Genomic DNA, 20,621 nt, shown 5'->3' on the forward strand with positions numbered 1-20,621 from the left:
TGAGTGAATTGGAGAATTTCAGATTTTTGCTGAAGTTGTGACCCCGGGGCTTAGAAATTTTTTTTTCACAGGTTAAGTTGTCGAGGGCTGATTTCTTGGCCTATGATAAAAAGCCTTCTGTTTCCACCGCCAAACCTTTCAGGGGAGAATTTGCAACAGTTTAGCACCATTTTTGAGTGAATTGGAGAATTTCAGATTTTTGCTGAAATTGTGACCCCAGGGCTTAGAATTTGTTTTTTTAACAGGTTAAGTTGTCGAGGGTTGATTTCTTGGCCTGTGATAAAAAGCCTTCTGTTTCCACCGACAAACCTTTCAGGGGAGAATTTACAACAGTTTAGCACCATTTTTGAGTGAATTGGAGAATTTCAGATTTTTGCTGAAATTGTGACCCCGGGGCTTAGAATTTTTTTCCCCCACAGGTTAAGTTGTCGAGGGCTGATTTCATGTCCTATGATAAAAAGCCTTCTGTTTCCACCGACAAACCTTTCAGGGGAGTATTTGCAAACGTTTGGCACCATTTGTGAGTGAATTGGAGAATTCCAGATTTTTGCTGAAATTGTGACCCCAGGGCTTAGAATTTGTTTTTTTAACAGGTTAAGTTGTCGAGGGTTGATTTCTTGGCCTGTGATAAAAAGCCTTCTGTTTCCACCGACAAACCTTTCAGGGGAGAATTTACAACAGTTTAGCACCATTTTTGAGTGAATTGGAGAATTTCAGATTTTTGCTGAAGTTGTGACCCCGGGGCTTAGAAATTTTTTTCCCCACAGGTTAAGTTGTCGAGGGTTGATTTCTTGGGCTATGATAAAAAGCCTTCTGTTTCCACCGCCAAACCTTTCAGGGGAGTATTTGCAAAACGTTGGCACCATCTTTCAGTGAATTGGAGAATTTCAGATTTTTGCTGAAATTGTGACCCCGGGGCTTAGAAATTTTTTTTTTCACAGGTTAAGTTGTCGAGGGCTGATTTCATGTCCTATCATAAAAAGCCTTCTGTTTCCACTGCCAAACCTTTCAGGGGAGAATTTACAACAGTTTAGCACCATTTTTGAGTGAATTGGAGAATTTCAGATTTTTGCTGAAGTTGTGACCCCGGGGCTTAGAAATTTTTTTCCCCACAGGTTAAGTTGTCGAGGGTTGATTTCTTGGGCTATGATAAAAAGCCTTCTGTTTCCACCGCCAAACCTTTCAGGGGAGTATTTGCAAAACGTTGGCACCATCTTTGAGTGAATTGGAGAATTTCAGATTTTTGCTGAAATTGTGACCCCGGGGCTTAGAAATTTTTTTTTTCACAGGTTAAGTTGTCGAGGGCTGATTTCATGTCCTATCATAAAAAGCCTTCTGTTTCCACCGCCAAACCTTTCAGGGGAGTATTTGCAACACGTTGGCAGCATCTTTGAGTGAATTGGAGAATTTCAGATTTTTGCTGAAGTTGTGACCCCGGGGCTTAGAAATTTTTTTTTCCACAGGTTAAGTTGTCGAGGGCTGATTTCTTGGCCTATGATAAAAAGCCTTCTGTTTCCACCGCCAAACCTTTCAGGGGAGAATTTGCAACAGTTTAGCACCATTTTTGAGTGAATTGGAGAATTTCAGATTTTTGCTGAAATTGTGACCCCGGGGCTTAGAAATTTTTTTTTTTCACAGGTTAAGTTGTCGAGGGCTGATTTCATGTCCTATCATAAAAAGCCTTCTGTTTCCACTGCCAAACCTTTCCGGGAAGAATTTGCAAGAGTTTAGCACCATTTTTGAGTGAATTGGAGAATTTCAGATTTTTGCTCAAATTGTGACCCCGGGGCTTAGAAATTTTTTTCCCCACAGGTTAAGTTGTCGAGGGCTTATGTCCTATGAGAAAAAGCCTTCTGTTTCCACCGCCAAACCTTTCAGGGGAGTATTTGCAAAACGTTGGCACCATATTTGAGTGAATTGGAGAATTTCAGATTTTTGCTGAAATTGTGACCCCGGGGCTTAGAATTTTTTTTTTCACAGGTTAAGTTGTCGAGGGTTGATTTCTTGGCCTATGATAAAAAGCCTTCAGTTTCCACCGACAAACCTTTCAGGGGAGAATTTCCAACAGTTTAGCACCATTTTTGAGTGAATTGGAGAATTTCAGATTTTTGCTGAAGTTGTGACCCCGGGGCTTAGAATTTTTTTTTTTCACAGGTTAAGTTGTCGAGGGTTGATTTCTTGGCCTATGATAAAAAGCCGTCTGTTTCCACCGCCAAACCTTTCAGGGGAGTATTTGCAAAACGTTGGCACCATCTTTGAGTGAATTGGAGAATTTCAGATTTTTGCTGAAATTGTGACCTCGGGGCTTAGAATTTTTTTTTTCACAGGTTAAGTTGTCGAGGGCTGATTTCATGTCCTATCATAAAAAGCCTTCTGTTTCCACCGCCAAACCTTTCAGGGGAGTATTTGCAAAACGTTGGCACCATCTTTGAGTGAATTGGAGAATTTCAGATTTTTGCTCAAATCGTGACCCCGGGGCTTCGAATTTTTTTTTTCCACAGGTTAAGTTGTCGAGGGCTGATTTCATGTCCTATCATAAAAAGCCTTCTGTTTCCACCGCCAAACCTTTCAGGGGAGTATTTGCAACACGTTGGCACCATTTTTGAGTGAATTGGAGAATTTCAGATTTTTGCTGAAGTTGTGACCCCGGGGCTTAGAAATTTTTTTTTCACAGGTTAAGTTGTCGAGGGCTGATTTCTTGGCCTATGATAAAAAGCCTTCTGTTTCCACCGCCAAACCTTTCAGGGGAGAATTTGCAACAGTTTAGCACCATTTTTGAGTGAATTGGAGAATTTCAGATTTTTGCTGAAATTGTGACCCCAGGGCTTAGAATTTGTTTTTTTAACAGGTTAAGTTGTCGAGGGTTGATTTCTTGGTCTGTGATAAAAAGCCTTCTGTTTCCACCGACAAACCTTTCAGGGGAGAATTTACAACAGTTTAGCACCATTTTTGAGTGAATTGGAGAATTTCAGATTTTTGCTGAAATTGTGACCCCGGGGCTTAGAATTTTTTTCCCCCACAGGTTAAGTTGTCGAGGGCTGATGTCATGTCCTATGATAAAAAGCCTTCTGTTTCCACCGACAAACCTTTCAGGGGAGTATTTGCAAACGTTTGGCACCATTTGTGAGTGAATTGGAGAATTTCAGATTTTTGCTGAAATTGTGACCCCAGGGCTTAGAATTTGTTTTTTTAACAGGTTAAGTTGTCGAGGGTTGATTTCTTGGCCTGTGATAAAAAGCCTTCTGTTTCCACCGACAAACCTTTCAGGGGAGAATTTACAACAGTTTAGCACCATTTTTGAGTGAATTGGAGAATTTCAGATTTTTGCTGAAGTTGTGACCCCGGGGCTTAGAAATTTTTTTCCCCACAGGTTAAGTTGTCGAGGGTTGATTTCTTGGGCTATGATAAAAAGCCTTCTGTTTCCACCGCCAAACCTTTCAGGGGAGTATTTGCAAAACGTTGGCACCATCTTTGAGTGAATTGGAGAATTTCAGATTTTTGCTGAAATTGTGACCCCGGGGCTTAGAAATTTTTTTTTTCACAGGTTAAGTTGTCGAGGGCTGATTTCATGTCCTATCATAAAAAGCCTTCTGTTTCCACCGCCAAACCTTTAAGGGGAGTATTTGCAACACGTTGGCACCATCTTTGAGTGAATTGGAGAATTTCAGATTTTTGCTGAAGTTGTGACCCCGGGGCTTAGAAATTTTTTTTTCACAGGTTAAGTTGTCGAGGGCTGATTTCTTGGCCTATGATAAAAAGCCTTCTGTTTCCACCGCCATACCTTTCAGGGGAGAATTTGCAACAGTTTAGCACCATTTTTGAGTGAATTGGAGAATTTCAGATTTTTGCTGAAATTGTGACCTCGGGGGTTAGAATTTTTTTTTCTCCACAGGTTAAGTTGTCGAGGGCTGATTTCATGTCCTATGATAAAAAGCCTTCTGTTTCCACTGCCAAACCTTTCAGGGGAGAATTTACAACAGTTTAGCACCATTTTTGAGTGAATTGGAGAATTTCAGATTTTTGCTGAAGTTGTGACCCCGGGGCTTAGAAATTTTTTTTTCCACAGGTTAAGTTGTCGAGGGCTGATTTCATGTCCTATGATAAAAAGCCGTCTGTTTCCACCACCAAAGCTTTCCGGGAAGAATTTGCAACAGTTTAGCACCATTTTTGAGTGAATTGGAGAATTTCAGATTTTTGCTGAAATTGTGACACCGGGGCTTAGAATTTTTTCCCCCCACAGGTTAAGTTGTCGAGGGCTGATTTCATGTCCTATGATAAAAAGCCTTCTGTTTCCACCGCCAAACCTTTCAGGGAAGAATTTGCAACAGTTTAGCACCATTTTTGAGTGAATTGGAGAATTTCAGATTTTTGCTGAAATTGTGACACCGGGGCTTAGAAATTTTTCCCCCCACAGGTTAAGTTGTCGAGGGCTGATTTCATGTCCTATGAGAAAAAGCCTTCTGTTTCCACCGCCAAACCTTTCAGGGGAGTATTTGCAAAACGTTGGCACCATATTTGAGTGAATTGGAGAATTTCAGATTTTTGCTGAAATTGTGACCCCGGGGCTTAGAATTTTTTTTTTCACAGGTTAAGTTGTCGAGGGTTGATTTCTTGGCCTATGATAAAAAGCCTTCAGTTTCCACCGACAAACCTTTCAGGGGAGAATTTCCAACAGTTTAGCACCATTTTTGAGTGAATTGGAGAATTTCAGATTTTTGCTGAAGTTGTGACCCCGGGGCTTAGAATTTTTTTCCCCACAGGTTAAGTTGTCGAGGGTTGATTTCTTGGGCTATGATAAAAAGCCGTCTGTTTCCACCGCCAAACCTTTCAGGGGAGTATTTGCAAAACGTTGGCACCATCTTTGAGTGAATTGGAGAATTTCAGATTTTTGCTGAAATTGTGACCTCGGGGCTTAGAATTTTTTTTTCACAGGTTAAGTTGTCGAGGGCTGATTTCATGTCCTATCATAAAAAGCCTTCTGTTTCCACCGCCAAACCTTTCAGGGGAGTATTTGCAAAACGTTGGCACCATCTTTGAGTGAATTGGAGAATTTCAGATTTTTGCTCAAATCGTGACCCCGGGGCTTCGAATTTTTTTTTTCCACAGGTTAAGTTGTCGAGGGCTGATTTCATGTCCTATCATAAAAAGCCTTCTGTTTCCACTGCCAAACCTTTCAGGGGAGAGTTTACAACAGTTTAGCACCATTTTTGAGTGAATTGGAGAATTTCAGATTTTTGCTGAAGTTGTGACCCCGGGGCTTAGAAATTTTTTTTCCCACAGGTTAAGTTGTCGAGGGCTGATTTCATGTCCTATGATAAAAAGCCGTCTGTTTCCACCACCAAAGCTTTCCGGGAAGAATTTGCAACAGTTTAGCACCATTTTTGAGTGAATTGGAGAATTTCAGATTTTTGCTGAAATTGTGACCCCGGGGCTTAGAATTTTTTTCCCCCACAGGTTAAGTTGTCGAGGGCTGATGTCATGTCCTATGATAAAAAGCCTTCTGTTTCCACCGCCAAACCTTTCAGGGGAGTATTTGCAAACGTTTGGCACCATTTGTGAGTGAATTGGAGAATTTCAGATTTTTGCTGAAATTGTGACCCCAGGGCTTAGAATTTGTTTTTTTCACAGGTTAAGTTGTCGAGGGTTGATTTCTTGGCCTGTGATAAAAAGCCTTCTGTTTCCACCGACAAACCTTTCAGGGGAGAATTTACAACAGTTTAGCACCATTTTTGAGTGAATTGGAGAATTTCAGATTTTTGCTGAAGTTGTGACCCCGGGGCTTAGAAATTTTTTTCCCCACAGGTTAAGTTGTCGAGGGTTGATTTCTTGGGCTATGATAAAAAGCCTTCTGTTTCCACCGCCAAACCTTTCAGGGGAGTATTTGCAAAACGTTGGCACCATCTTTCAGTGAATTGGAGAATTTCAGATTTTTGCTGAAATTGTGACCCCGGGGCTTAGAAATTTTTTTTTTCACAGGTTAATTTGTCGAGGGCTGATTTCATGTCCTATCATAAAAAGCCTTCTGTTTCCACCGCCAAACCTTTCAGGGGAGTATTTGCAACACGTTGGCACCATCTTTGAGTGAATTGGAGAATTTCAGATTTTTGCTGAAGTTGTGACCCCGGGGCTTAGAAATTTTTTTTTCCACAGGTTAAGTTGTCGAGGGCTGATTTCTTGGCCTATGATAAAAAGCCTTCTGTTTCCACCGCCAAACCTTTCAGGGGAGAATTTGCAACAGTTTAGCACCATTTTTGAGTGAATTGGAGAATTTCAGATTTTTGCTCAAATTGTGACCCCGGGGCTTAGAAATTTTTTTCCCCACAGGTTAAGTTGTCGAGGGCTTATGTCCTATGATAAAAAGCCTTCTGTTTCCACCGCCAAACCTTTCAGGGGAGTATTTGCAAAACGTTGGCACCATATTTGAGTGAATTGGAGAATTTCAGATTTTTGCTGAAATTGTGACCCCGGGGCTTAGAATTTTTTTTTTTCACAGGTTAAGTTGTCGAGGGCTGATTTCTTGGCCTATGATAAAAAGCCTTCTGTTTCCACTGCCAAACCTTTCAGGGGAGAATTTGCAAAACTTTGGCACCATCTTTGAGTCAATTGGAGAATTTCAGATTTTTGCTGAAATTGTGACCCCGGGGCTTAGAATTTTTTTTTTTCACAGGTTAAGTTGTCGAGGGCTGATTTCATGTCCTATCATAAAAAGCCTTCTGTTTCCACCGCCAAACCTTTCAGGGGAGTATTTGCAACACGTTGGCACCATCTTTGAGTGAATTGGAGAATTTCAGATTTTTGCTGAAGTTGTGACCCTGGGGCTTAGAAAATTTTTTTTTCACAGGTTAAGTTGTCGAGGGCTGATTTCTTCGCCTATGATAAAAAGCCTTCTGTTTCCACCGCCAAACCTTTCAGGGGAGAATTTGCAAAACTTTGGCACCATCTTTGAGTCAATTGGAGAATTTCAGATTTTTGCTCAAATTGTGACCCCGGGGCTTAGAATTTTTTTTCCCACAGGTTAAGTTGTCGAGGGCTGATTTCATGTCCTATCATAAAAAGCCTTCTGTTTCCACCGCCAAACCTTTCAGGGGAGTATTTGCAACACGTTGGCACCATCTTTGAGTGAATTGGAGAATTTCAGATTTTTGCTGAAGTTGTGTCCCCGGGGCTTAGAAAAAATTTTTTTTTCACTGGTTAAGTTGTCGAGGGCTGATTTCTTGGCCTATGATAAAAAGCCTTCTGTTTCCACCGCCAAACCTTTCAGGGGAGAATTTGCAAAACTTTGGCACCATCTTTGAGTCAATTGGAGAATTTCAGATTTTTGCTCAAATTGTGACCCCGGGGCTTAGAATTTTTTTTTTCACAGGTTAAGTTGTAGAGGGCTGATTTCATGTCCTATCATAAAAAGCCTTCTGTTTCCACTGCCAAACCTTTCAGGGGAGTATTTTCAACACGTTTTCACCATCTTTGAGTGAATTGGAGAATTTCAGATTTTTGCTGAAGTTGTGACCCCGGGGCTTAGAAATTTTTTTTTTCACAGGTTAAGTTGTCGAGGGTTGATTTCTTGGCCTATGATAAAAAGCCTTCTGTTTCCACCGACAAACCTTTCAGGGGAGAATTTACAACAGTTTAGCACCATTTTTGAGTGAATTGGAGAATTTCAGATTTTTGCTGAAGTTGTGACCCCGGGGCTTAGAATTTCTTTTTTCCACAGGTTAAGTTGTCGAGGGCTGATTTCATGTCCTATGATAAAAAGCCTTCTGTTTCCACCGCCAAACCTTTCAGGGGAGTATTTGCAAACGTTTGGCACCATTTGTGAGTGAATTGGAGAATTTCAGATTTTTGCTGAAATTGTGACCCCAGGGCTTAGAATTTGTTTTTTTCACAGGTTAAGTTGTCGAGGGTTGATTTCTTGGCCTGTGATAAAAAGCCTTCTGTTTCCACCGACAAACCTTTCAGGGGAGAATTTACAACAGTTTAGCACCATTTTTGAGTGAATTGGAGAATTTCAGATTTTTGCTGAAGTTGTGACCCCGGGGCTTAGAAATTTTTTTCCCCACAGGTTAAGTTGTCGAGGGTTGATTTCTTGGGCTATGATAAAAAGCCTTCTGTTTCCACCGCCAAACCTTTCAGGGGAGTATTTGCAAAACGTTGGCACCATCTTTCAGTGAATTGGAGAATTTCAGATTTTTGCTGAAATTGTGACCCCGGGGCTTAGAAATTTTTTTTTTCACAGGTTAAGTTGTCGAGGGCTGATTTCATGTCCTATCATAAAAAGCCTTCTGTTTCCACCGCCAAACCTTTCAGGGGAGTATTTGCAACACGTTGGCACCATCTTTGAGTGAATTGGAGAATTTCAGATTTTTGCTGAAGTTGTGACCCCGGGGCTTAGAATTTTTTTTTTCCACAGGTTAAGTTGTCGAGGGCTGATTTCTTGGCCTATGATAAAAAGCCTTCTGTTTCCACCGCCAAACCTTTCAGGGGAGAATTTGCAACAGTTTAGCACCATTTTTGAGTGAATTGGAGAATTTCAGATTTTTGCTCAAATTGTGACCCCGGGGCTTAGAAATTTTTTTCCCCACAGGTTAAGTTGTCGAGGGCTTATGTCCTATGATAAAAAGCCTTCTGTTTCCACCGCCAAACCTTTCAGGGGAGTATTTGCAAAACGTTGGCACCATATTTGAGTGAATTGGAGAATTTCAGATTTTTGCTGAAGTTGTGACCCCGAGGCTTAGAATTTGTTTTTTTCACAGGTTAAGTTGTCGAGGGTTGATTTCTTGGCCTATGATAAAAAGCCTTCTGTTTCCACCGACAAACCTTTCAGGGGAGAATTTACAACAGTTTAGCATCATTTTTGAGTGAATTGGAGAATTTCAGATTTTTGCTGAAATTGTGACCCCGGGGCTTAGAATTTTTTTTTTTCACAGGTTAAGTTGTCGAGGGCTGATTTCTTGGCCTATGATAAAAAGCCTTCTGTTTCCACTGCCAAACCTTTCAGGGGAGAATTTGCAAAACTTTGGCACCATCTTTGAGTCAATTGGAGAATTTCAGATTTTTGCTGAAATTGTGACCCCGAGGCTTAGAATTTGTTTTTTTCACAGGTTAAGTTGTCGAGGGTTGATTTCTTGGCCTATGATAAAAAGCCTTCTGTTTCCACCGACAAACCTTTCAGGGGAGAATTTACAACAGTTTAGCATCATTTTTGAGTGAATTGGAGAATTTCAGATTTTTGCTGAAATTGTGACCCCGGGGCTTAGAATTTTTTTTTTTCACAGGTTAAGTTGTCGAGGGCTGATTTCTTGGCCTATGATAAAAAGCCTTCTGTTTCCACTGCCAAACCTTTCAGGGGAGAATTTGCAAAACTTTGGCACCATCTTTGAGTCAATTGGAGAATTTCAGATTTTTGCTGAAATTGTGACCCCGGGGCTTAGAATTTTTTTTTTTTCACAGGTTAAGTTGTCGAGGGCTGATTTCATGTCCTATCATAAAAAGCCTTCTGTTTCCACCGCCAAACCTTTCAGGGGAGTATTTGCAACACGTTGGCACCATCTTTGAGTGAATTGGAGAATTTCAGATTTTTGCTGAAGTTGTGTCCCCGGGGCTTAGAAAAAATTTTTTTTTCACAGGTTAAGTTGTCGAGGGCTGATTTCTTGGCCTATGATAAAAAGCCTTCTGTTTCCACCGCCAAACCTTTCAGGGGAGAATTTGCAAAACTTTGGCACCATCTTTGAGTCAATTGGAGAATTTCAGATTTTTGCTCAAATTGTGACCCCGGGGCTTAGAATTTTTTTTTTCACAGGTTAAGTTGTAGAGGGCTGATTTCATGTCCTATCATAAAAAGCCTTCTGTTTCCACTGCCAAACCTTTCAGGGGAGTATTTTCAACACGTTTTCACCATCTTTGAGTGAATTGGAGAATTTCAGATTTTTGCTGAAGTTGTGACCCCGGGGCTTAGAAATTTTTTTTTTTCACAGGTTAAGTTGTCGAGGGTTGATTTCTTGGCCTATGATAAAAAGCCTTCTGTTTCCACCGACAAACCTTTCAGGGGAGAATTTACAACAGTTTAGCACCATTTTTGAGTGAATTGGAGAATTTCAGATTTTTGCTGAAGTTGTGACCCCGGGGCTTAGAATTTCTTTTTTCCACAGGTTAAGTTGTCGAGGGCTGATTTCATGTCCTATGATAAAAAGCCTTCTGTTTCCACCGCCAAACCTTTCAGGGGAGTATTTGCAAACGTTTGGCACCATTTGTGAGTGAATTGGAGAATTTCAGATTTTTGCTGAAATTGTGACCCCAGGGCTTAGAATTTGTTTTTTTCACAGGTTAAGTTGTCGAGGGTTGATTTCTTGGCCTGTGATAAAAAGCCTTCTGTTTCCACCGACAAACCTTTCAGGGGAGAATTTACAACAGTTTAGCACCATTTTTGAGTGAATTGGAGAATTTCAGATTTTTGCTGAAGTTGTGACCCCGGGGCTTAGAAATTTTTTTCCCCACAGGTTAAGTTGTCGAGGGTTGATTTCTTGGGCTATGATAAAAAGCCTTCTGTTTCCACCGCCAAACCTTTCAGGGGAGTATTTGCAAAACGTTGGCACCATCTTTCAGTGAATTGGAGAATTTCAGATTTTTGCTGAAATTGTGACCCCGGGGCTTAGAAATTTTTTTTTTCACAGGTTAAGTTGTCGAGGGCTGATTTCATGTCCTATCATAAAAAGCCTTCTGTTTCCACCGCCAAACCTTTCAGGGGAGTATTTGCAACACGTTGGCACCATCTTTGAGTGAATTGGAGAATTTCAGATTTTTGCTGAAGTTGTGACCCCGGGGCTTAGAAATTTTTTTTTCCACAGGTTAAGTTGTCGAGGGCTGATTTCTTGGCCTATGATAAAAAGCCTTCTGTTTCCACCGCCAAACCTTTCAGGGGAGAATTTGCAAAACTTTGGCACCATCTTTGAGTCAATTGGAGAATTTCAGATTTTTGCTCAAATTGTGACCCCGGGGCTTAGAATTTTTTTCCCCACAGGTTAAGTTGTCGAGGGCTGATTTCATGTCCTATCATAAAAAGCCTTCTGTTTCCACTGCCAAACCTTTCAGGGGAGTATTTTCAACACGTTTTCACCATCTTTGAGTGAATTGGAGAATTTCAGATTTTTGCTGAAGTTGTGACCCCGGGGCTTAGAAATTTTTTTTTTTCACAGGTTAAGTTGTCGAGGGTTGATTTCTTGGCCTATGATAAAAAGCCTTCTGTTTCCACCGACAAACCTTTCAGGGGAGAATTTACAACAGTTTAGCACCATTTTTGAGTGAATTGGAGAATTTCAGATTTTTGCTGAAGTTGTGACCCCGGGGCTTAGAATTTCTTTTTTCCACAGGTTAAGTTGTCGAGGGCTGATTTCATGTCCTATGATAAAAAGCCTTCTGTTTCCACCACCAAACCTTTCAGGGGAGTATTTGCAAAATTTTGGCACCATTTGTGAGTGAATTGGAGAATTTCAGATTTTTGCTGAAGTTGTGACCCCGGGGCTTAGAAATTTTTTTTCCCACAGGTTAAGTTGTCGAGGGCTGATTTCTTGGCCTATGATAAAAAGCCTTCTGTTTCCACCGCCAAACCTTTCAGGGGAGTATTTACAAAACGCTGGCACCATCTTTGAGTGAATTGGAGAATTTCAGATTTTTGCTGAAATTGTGACCCCGGGGCTTAGAATTTTTTTTTTCACAGGTTAAGTTGTCGAGGGCTGATTTCATGTCCTATCATAAAAAGCCTTCTGTTTCCACCGCCAAACCTTTCAGGGGAGTATTTGCAACACGTTGGCACCATCTTTGAGTGAATTGGAGAATTTCAGATTTTTGCTGAAGTTGTGACCCCGGGGCTTAGAAAATTTTTTTTTCACAGGTTAAGTTGTTGAGGGCTGATTTCTTGGCCTATGATAAAAAGCCTTCTGTTTCCACCGCCAAACCTTTCAGGGGAGAATTTGCAAAACTTTGGCACCATCTTTGAGTCAATTGGAGAATTTCAGATTTTTGCTGAAGTTGTGACCCCGGGGCTTAGAATTTTTTTTTCCACAGGTTAAGTTGTCGAGGGCTGATTTCATGTCCTATCATAAAAAGCCTTCTGTTTCCACCGCCAAACCTTTCAGGGGAGTATTTGCAACACGTTGGCACCATCTTTGAGTGAATTGGAGAATTTCAGATTTTTGCTGAAGTTGTGACCCCGGGGCTTAGAAATTTTTTTTTTTTCACAGGTTAAGTTGTCGAGGGCTGATTTCTTGGCCTATGATAAAAAGCCTTCTGTTTCCACCGCCAAACCTTTCAGGGGAGAATTTGCAAAACTTTGGCACCATCTTTGAGTCAATTGGAGAATTTCAGATTTTTGCTCAAATTGTGACCCCGGGGCTTAGAATTTTTTTTTTCACAGGTTAAGTTGTAGAGGGCTGATTTCATGTCCTATCATAAAAAGCCTTCTGTTTCCACTGCCAAACCTTTCAGGGGAGTATTTTCAACACGTTTTCACCATCTTTGAGTGAATTGGAGAATTTCAGATTTTTGCTGAAGTTGTGACCCCGGGGCTTAGAAATTTTTTTTTTTCACAGGTTAAGTTGTCGAGGGTTGATTTCTTGGCCTATCATAAAAAGCCTTCTGTTTCCACCGACAAACCTTTCAGGGGAGAATTTACAACAGTTTAGCACCATTTTTGAGTGAATTGGAGAATTTCAGATTTTTGCTGAAGTTGTGACCCCGGGGCTTAGAATTTCTTTTTTCCACAGGTTAAGTTGTCGAGGGCTGATTTCATGTCCTATGATAAAAAGCCTTCTGTTTCCACCGCCAAACCTTTCAGGGGAGTATTTGCAAAATTTTGGCACCAATTGTGAGTGAATTGGAGAATTTCAGATTTTTGCTGAAATTGTGACCCCGGGGCTTAGAATTTTTTTTTTCACAGGTTAAGTTGTCGAGGGCTGATTTCATGTCCTATCATAAAAAGCCTTCTGTTTCCACCGCCAAACCTTTCAGGGGAGTATTTGCAACACGTTGGCACCATCTTTGAGTGAATTGGAGAATTTCAGATTTTTGCTGAAGTTGTGACCCCGGGGCTTAGAAAATTTTGTTTACACAGGTTAAGTTGTCGAGGGCTGATATCTTGGCCTATGATAAAAAGCCTTCTGTTTCCACCGCCAAACCTTTCAGGGGAGAATTTGCAAAACTTTGGCACCATCTTTGAGTGAATTGGAGAATTTCAGATTTTTGCTCAAATTGTGACCCCGGGGCTGAGAATTTTTTTTTTCACAGGTTAAGTTGTCGAGGGCTGATTTCATGTCCTATCATAAAAAGCCTTCTGTTTCCACCGCCAAACCTTTCAGGGGAGTATTTGCAACACGTTGGCACCATCTTTGAGTGAATTGGAGAATTTCAGATTTTTGCTGAAGTTGTGACCCCGGGGCTTAGAAATTTTTTTTTTTCACAGGTTAAGTTGTCGAGGGTTGATTTCTTGGCCTATGATAAAAAGCCTTCTGTTTCCACCGACAAACCTTTCAGGGGAGAATTTACAACAGTTTAGCACCATTTTTGAGTGAATTGGAGAATTTCAGATTTTTGCTGAAGTTGTGACCCCGGGGCTTAGAATTTTTTTTTTTCACAGGTTAAGTTGTCGAGGGCTGATTTCATGTCCTATCATAAAAAGCCTTCTGTTTCCATCGCCAAACCTTTCAGGGGAGTATTTGCAACACGTTGGCACCATCTTTGAGTGAATTGGAGAATTTCAGATTTTTGCTGAAGTTGTGACCCCGGGGCTTAGAAATTTTTTCCCCCACAGGTTAAGTTGTCGAGGACTGATTTCATGTCCTATGATAAAAAGCCTTCTGTTTCCACCGCCAAACCTTTCAGGGGAGTATTTGCAACACGTTGGCACCATCTTTGAGTGAATTGGAGAATTTCAGATTTTTGCTGAAGTTGTGACCCCGGGGCTTAGAAATTTTTTTTTCCACAGGTTAAGTTGTCGAGGGCTGATTTCTTGGCCTATGATAAAAAGCCTTCTGTTTCCACCGCCAAACCTTTCAGGGGAGAATTTGCAACAGTTTAGCACCATTTTTGAGTGAATTGGAGAATTTCAGATTTTTGCTCAAATTGTGACCCCGGGGCTTAGAAATTTTTTTCCCCACAGGTTAAGTTGTCGAGGGCTTATGTCCTATGATAAAAAGCCTTCTGTTTCCACCGCCAAACCTTTCAGGGGAGTATTTGCAAAACGTTGGCACCATATTTGAGTGAATTGGAGAATTTCAGATTTTTGCTGAAGTTGTGACCCCGGGGCTTAGAATTTTTTTTTTTCACAGGTTAAGTTGTCGAGGGCTGATTTCTTGGCCTATGATAAAAAGCCTTCTGTTTCCACTGCCAAACCTTTCAGGGGAGAATTTGCAAAACTTTGGCACCATCTTTGAGTCTATTGGAGAATTTCAGATTTTTGCTGAAATTGTGACCCCGGGGCTTAGAATTTTTTTTTTTTCACAGGTTAAGTTGTCGAGGGCTGATTTCATGTCCTATCATAAAAAGCCTTCTGTTTCCACCGCCAAACCTTTCAGGGGAGTATTTGCAACACGTTGGCACCATCTTTGAGTGAATTGGAGAATTTCAGATTTTTGCTGAAGTTGTGACCCCGGGGCTTAGAAAATTTTTTTTTCACAGGTTAAGTTGTCGAGGGCTGATTTCTTGGCCTATGATAAAAAGCCTTCTGTTTCCATCGCCAAACCTTTCAGGGGAGTATTTGCAACACGTTGGCACCATCTTTGAGTGAATTGGAGAATTTCAGATTTTTGCTGAAGTTGTGACCCCGGGGCTTAGAAATTTTTTCCCCCACAGGTTAAGTTGTCGAGGACTGATTTCATGTCCTATGATAAAAAGCCTTCTGTTTCCACCGCCAAACCTTTCAGGGGAGTATTTGCAACACGTTGGCACCATCTTTGAGTGAATTGGAGAATTTCAGATTTTTGCTGAAGTTGTGACCCCGGGGCTTAGAAATTTTTTTTTCCACAGGTTAAGTTGTCGAGGGCTGATTTCTTGGCCTATGATAAAAAGCCTTCTGTTTCCACCGCCAAACCTTTCAGGGGAGAATTTGCAACAGTTTAGCACCATTTTTGAGTGAATTGGAGAATTTCAGATTTTTGCTCAAATTGTGACCCCGGGGCTTAGAAATTTTTTTCCCCACAGGTTAAGTTGTCGAGGGCTTATGTCCTATGATAAAAAGCCTTCTGTTTCCACCGCCAAACCTTTCAGGGGAGTATTTGCAAAACGTTGGCACCATATTTGAGTGAATTGGAGAATTTCAGATTTTTGCTGAAGTTGTGACCCCGGGGCTTAGAATTTTTTTTTTTCACAGGTTAAGTTGTCGAGGGCTGATTTCTTGGCCTATGATAAAAAGCCTTCTGTTTCCACTGCCAAACCTTTCAGGGGAGAATTTGCAAAACTTTGGCACCATCTTTGAGTCTATTGGAGAATTTCAGATTTTTGCTGAAATTGTGACCCCGGGGCTTAGAATTTTTTTTTTTTCACAGGTTAAGTTGTCGAGGGCTGATTTCATGTCCTATCATAAAAAGCCTTCTGTTTCCACCGCCAAACCTTTCAGGGGAGTATTTGCAACACGTTGGCACCATCTTTGAGTGAATTGGAGAATTTCAGATTTTTGCTGAAGTTGTGACCCCGGGGCTTAGAAAATTTTTTTTTCACAGGTTAAGTTGTCGAGGGCTGATTTCTTGGCCTATGATAAAAAGCCTTCTGTTTCCACCGCCAAACCTTTCAGGGGAGAATTTGCAAAACTTTGGCACCATCTTTGAGTCAATTGGAGAATTTCAGATTTTTGCTCAAATTGTGACCCCGGGGCTTAGAATTTTTTTTTTCACAGGTTAAGTTGTAGAGGGCTGATTTCATGTCCTATCATAAAAAGCCTTCTGTTTCCACTGCCAAACCTTTCAGGGGAGTATTTTCAACACGTTTTCACCATCTTTGAGTGAATTGGAGAATTTCAGATTTTTGCTGAAGTTGTGACCCCGGGGCTTAGAAATTTTTTTTTTCACAGGTTAAGTTGTCGAGGGCTGATTTCATGTCCTATCATAAAAAGCCTTCTGTTTCCACCGCCAAACCTTTCAGGGGAGTATTTGCAACACGTTGGCACCATCTTTGAGTGAATTGGAGAATTTCAGATTTTTGCTGAAGTTGTGACCCCGGGGCTTAGAAATTTTTTTTTCCACAGGTTAAGTTGTCGAGGGCTGATTTCTTGGCCTATGATAAAAAGCCTTCTGTTTCCACCGCCAAACCTTTCAGGGGAGTATTTGCAAAATGCTGGCACCATCTTTGAGTGAATTGGAGAATTTCAGATTTTTGCTGAAATTGTGACCCCGGGGCTTAGAATTTTTTTTTTCACAGGTTAAGTTGTCGAGGGCTGATTTCATGTCCTATCATAAAAAGCCTTCTGTTTCCACCGCCAAACCTTTCAGGGGAGTATTTGCAACACGTTGGCACCATCTTTGAGTGAATTGGAGAATTTCATATTTTTGCTGAAGTTGTGACCCCGGGGCTTAGAAAATTTTTTTTTCACAGGTTAAGTTGTCGAGGGCTGATTTCTTGGCCTATGATAAAAAGCCTTCTGTTTCCACCGCCAAACCTTTCAGGGGAGAATTTGCAAAACTTTGGCACCATCTTTGAGTCAATTGGAGAATTTCAGATTTTTGCTCAAATTGTGACCCCGGGGCTTAGAATTCTTTTTTTCACAGGTTAAGTTGTCGAGGGCTGATTTCATGTCCTATCATAAAAAGCCTTCTGTTTCCACCGCCACACCTTTCAGGGGAGTATTTGCAACACGTTGGCACCATCTTTGAGTGAATTGGAGAATTTCAGATTTTTGCTGAAGTTGTGACCCCGGGGCTTAGAAATTTTTTTTTTTCACAGGTTAAGTTGTCGAGGATTTGATTTCTTGGCCTATGATAAAAAGCCTTCTGTTTCCACCGACAAACCTTTCAGGGGAGAATTTGCAACAGTTTAGCACCATTTTTGAGTGAATTGGATAATTTCAGATTTTTGCTGAAGTTGTGACTCCGGGGCTTAGAAATCTTTTTTTTCACAGGTTAAGTTGTCGAGGGCTGATTTCATGTCCTATGATAAAAAGCCTTCTGTTTCCACTGCCAAACCTTTCAGGGGAGAATTTACAACAGTTTAGCACCATTTTTGAGTGAATTGGAGAATTTCAGATTTTTGCTGAAGTTGTGACCCCGGGGCTTAGAATTTTTTTTTTTCACAGGTTAAGTTGTCGAGGGCTGATTTCATGTCCTATCATAAAAAGCCTTCTGTTTCCATCGCCAAACCTTTCAGGGGAGTCTTTGCAACACGTTGGCACCATCTTTGAGTGAATTGGAGAATATCAGATTTTTGCTGAAGTTGTGACCCCGGGGCTTAGAAATTTTTTTCCCCACAGGTTAAGTTGTCGAGGGCTGATTTCATGTCCTATGATAAAAAGCCTTATGTTTCCATCGCCAAACCTTTCAGGGGAGTCTTTGCAACACGTTGGCACCATCTTTGAGTGAATTGGAGAATTTCAGATTTTTGCTGAAGTTGTGACCCCGGGGCTTAGAAATTTTTTTCCCCACAGGTTAAGTTGTCGAGGGCTGATTTCATGTCCTATGATAAAAAGCCTTCTGTTTCCACCGCCAAACCTTTCAGGGGAGAATTTGCAAAACTTTGGCACCATTTGTGAGTGAATTGGAGAATTTCAGATTTTTGCTGAAGTTGTGACCCCGGGGCTTAGAAATTTTTTTTTTCACAGGTTAAGTTGTCGAGGGCTGATTTCATGTCCTATGATAAAAAGCCTTCTGTTTCCACCGCCAAACCTTTCAGGGGAGTATTTGCAAAACTTTGGCACCATTTGTGAGTGAATTGGAGAATTTCAGATTTTTGCTGAAATTGTGACCCCGGGGCTTAGAAATTTTTTTTTTCACAGGTTAAGTTGTCGAGGGCTGATTTCATGTCCTATCATAAAAATCCTTCTGTTTCCACCGCCAAACCTTTCAGGGGAGTATTTGCAACACGTTGGCACCATCTTTGAGTGAATTGGAGAATTTCAGATTTTTGCTGAAATTGTGACCCCGGGGCTTAGAAATTATTTTTTTCACAGGTTAAGTTGTCGAGAGTTGATTTCTTGGCCTATGATAAAAAGCCTTCTGTTTCCACCGCCAAACCGGTCAGGGGAGTATTTGCAACACGTTGGCACCATCTTTGAGTGAATTGGAGAATTTCAGATTTTTGCTGAAGTTGTGACCCCGGGCCTTAGAAATTTTTTTTTTCACAGGTTAAGTTGTTGAGGGCTGATTTCTTGGCCTATGATAAAAAGCCTTCTGTTTCCACCGCCAAACCTTTCAGGGGAGAATTTGCAAAACTTTGGCACCGTCTTTGAGTCAATTGGAGAATTTCAGATTTCTGCTCAAATTGTAAGCCCGGGGCTTAGAATTTTTTTTTTCACAGGTTAAGTTGTCGAGGGCTGATTTCATGTCTTATCATAAAAGGCCTTCTGTTTCCACCGCCAAACCTTTCAGGGGAGTATTTGCAACACGTTGGCACCATCTTTGAGTGAATTGGAGAATTTCAGATTTTTGCTGAAATTGTGACCCCGGGGCTTAGAATTTTTTTTTTTCACAGGTTAAGTTGTCGAGGGCTGATTTCATGTCCTATCATAAAAAGCCTTCTGTTTCCACCGCCAAACCTTTCAGGGGAGTATTTGCAACACGTTGGCACCATCTTTGAGTGAATTGGAGAATTTCAGATTTTTGCTGAAGTTGTGACCCCGGGGCTTAGAAATTTTTTTTTCACAGGTTAAGTTGTCGAGGGCTGATTTCTTGGCCTATGATAAAAAGCCTTCTGTTTCCACCGCCAAACCTTTCAGGGGAGAATTTGCAACAGTTTAGCACCATTTTTGAGTGAATTGGAGAATTTCAGATTTTTGCTGAAATTGTGACCTCGGGGGTTTGAATTTTTTTTTTTTCACAGGTTAAGTTGTCGAGGGCTGATTTCATGTCCTATGATTAAAAGCCTTCTGTTTCCACTGCCAAACCTTTCAGGGGAGAATTTACAACAGTTTAGCACCATTTTTGAGTGAATTGGAGAATTTCAGATTTTTGCTGAAATTGTGACCCCAGGGCTTAGAAATTTTTTTTTTCACAGGTTAAGTTGTCGAGGGTTGATTTCTTGGCCTATGATAAAAAGCCTTCTGTTTCCACCGACAAACCTTTCAGGGGAGAATTTACAACAGTTTAGCACCATTTTTGAGTGAATTGGAGAATTTCAGATTTTTGCTGAAGTTGTGACCCCGGGGCTTAGAAATTTTTTTTTTCACAGGTTAAGTTGTCGAGGGCTGATTTCTTGGCCTATGATAAAAAGCCTTCTGTTTCCACCGCCAAACCTTTCCGGGAAGAATTTGCAACAGTTTAGCACCATTTTTGAGTGAATTGGAGAATTTCAGATTTTTGCTGAAATTGTGATCCCGGGGCTTAGAAATTTTTTTTTTCACAGGTTAAGTTGTCGAGGGCTGATTTCATGTCCTATCATAAAAAGCCTTCTGTTTCCACCGCCAAACCTTTCAGGGGAGTATTTGCAACACGTTGGCACCATCTTTGAGTGAATTGGAGAATTTCAGATTTTTGCTGAAATTGTGACCCCGGGGCTTAGAAATTATTTTTTTCACAGGTTAAGTTGTCGAGAGTTGATTTCTTGGCCTATGATAAAAAGCCTTCTGTTTCCACCGCCAAACCTTTCAGGGGAGTATTTGCAAAACTTTGGCACCATCTTTGAGTGAATTGGAGAATTTCAGATTTTTGCTGAAATTGTGACCCCGGGGCTTAGAATTTTTTTTTTCACAGGTTAAGTTGTCGAGGGCTGATTTCATGTCCTATAATAAAAAGCCTTCTGTTTTCACTGCCAAACCTTTCCGGGAAGAATTTGCAAGAGTTTAGCACCATTTTTGAGTGAATTGGAGAATTTCAGATTTTTGCTGAAATTGTGACCCCGGGGCTTAGAAATTTTTTTTTTCACAGGTTAAGTTGTCGAGGGCTGATTTCATGTCCTATCATAAAAATCCTTCTGTTTCCACCGCCAAACCTTTCAGGGGAGTATTTGCAACACGTTGGCACCATCTTTGAGTGAATTGGAGAATTTCAGATTTTTGCTGAAATTGTGACCCCGGGGCTTAGAAATTATTTTTTTCACAGGTTAAGTTGTCGAGAGTTGATTTCTTGGCCTATGATAAAAAGCCTTCTGTTTCCACCGCCAAACCTTTCAGGGGAGTATTTGCAACACGTTGGCACCATCTTTGAGTGAATTGGAGAATTTCAGATTTTTGCTGAAGTTGTGACCCCGGGGCTTAGAAATTTTTTTTTTCACAGGTTAAGTTGTCGAGGGCTGATTTCTTGGCCTATGATAAAAAGCCGTCTGTTTCCACCGCCAAACCTTTCAGGGGAGAATTTGCAAAACTTTGGCACCATCTTTGAGTCAATTGGAGAATTTCAGATTTTTGCTCAAATTGTGACCCCAGGGCTTAGAATTTTTTTTTTCACAGGTTAAGTTGTCGAGGGCTGATTTCATGTCCTATCATAAAAAGCCTTCTG

The sequence above is a fragment of the Podarcis vaucheri genome, assembly GCF_965113315.1.
Source record: "Podarcis vaucheri genome assembly, chromosome: 5".
NCBI lineage: Eukaryota > Metazoa > Chordata > Lepidosauria > Squamata > Lacertidae > Podarcis > Podarcis vaucheri.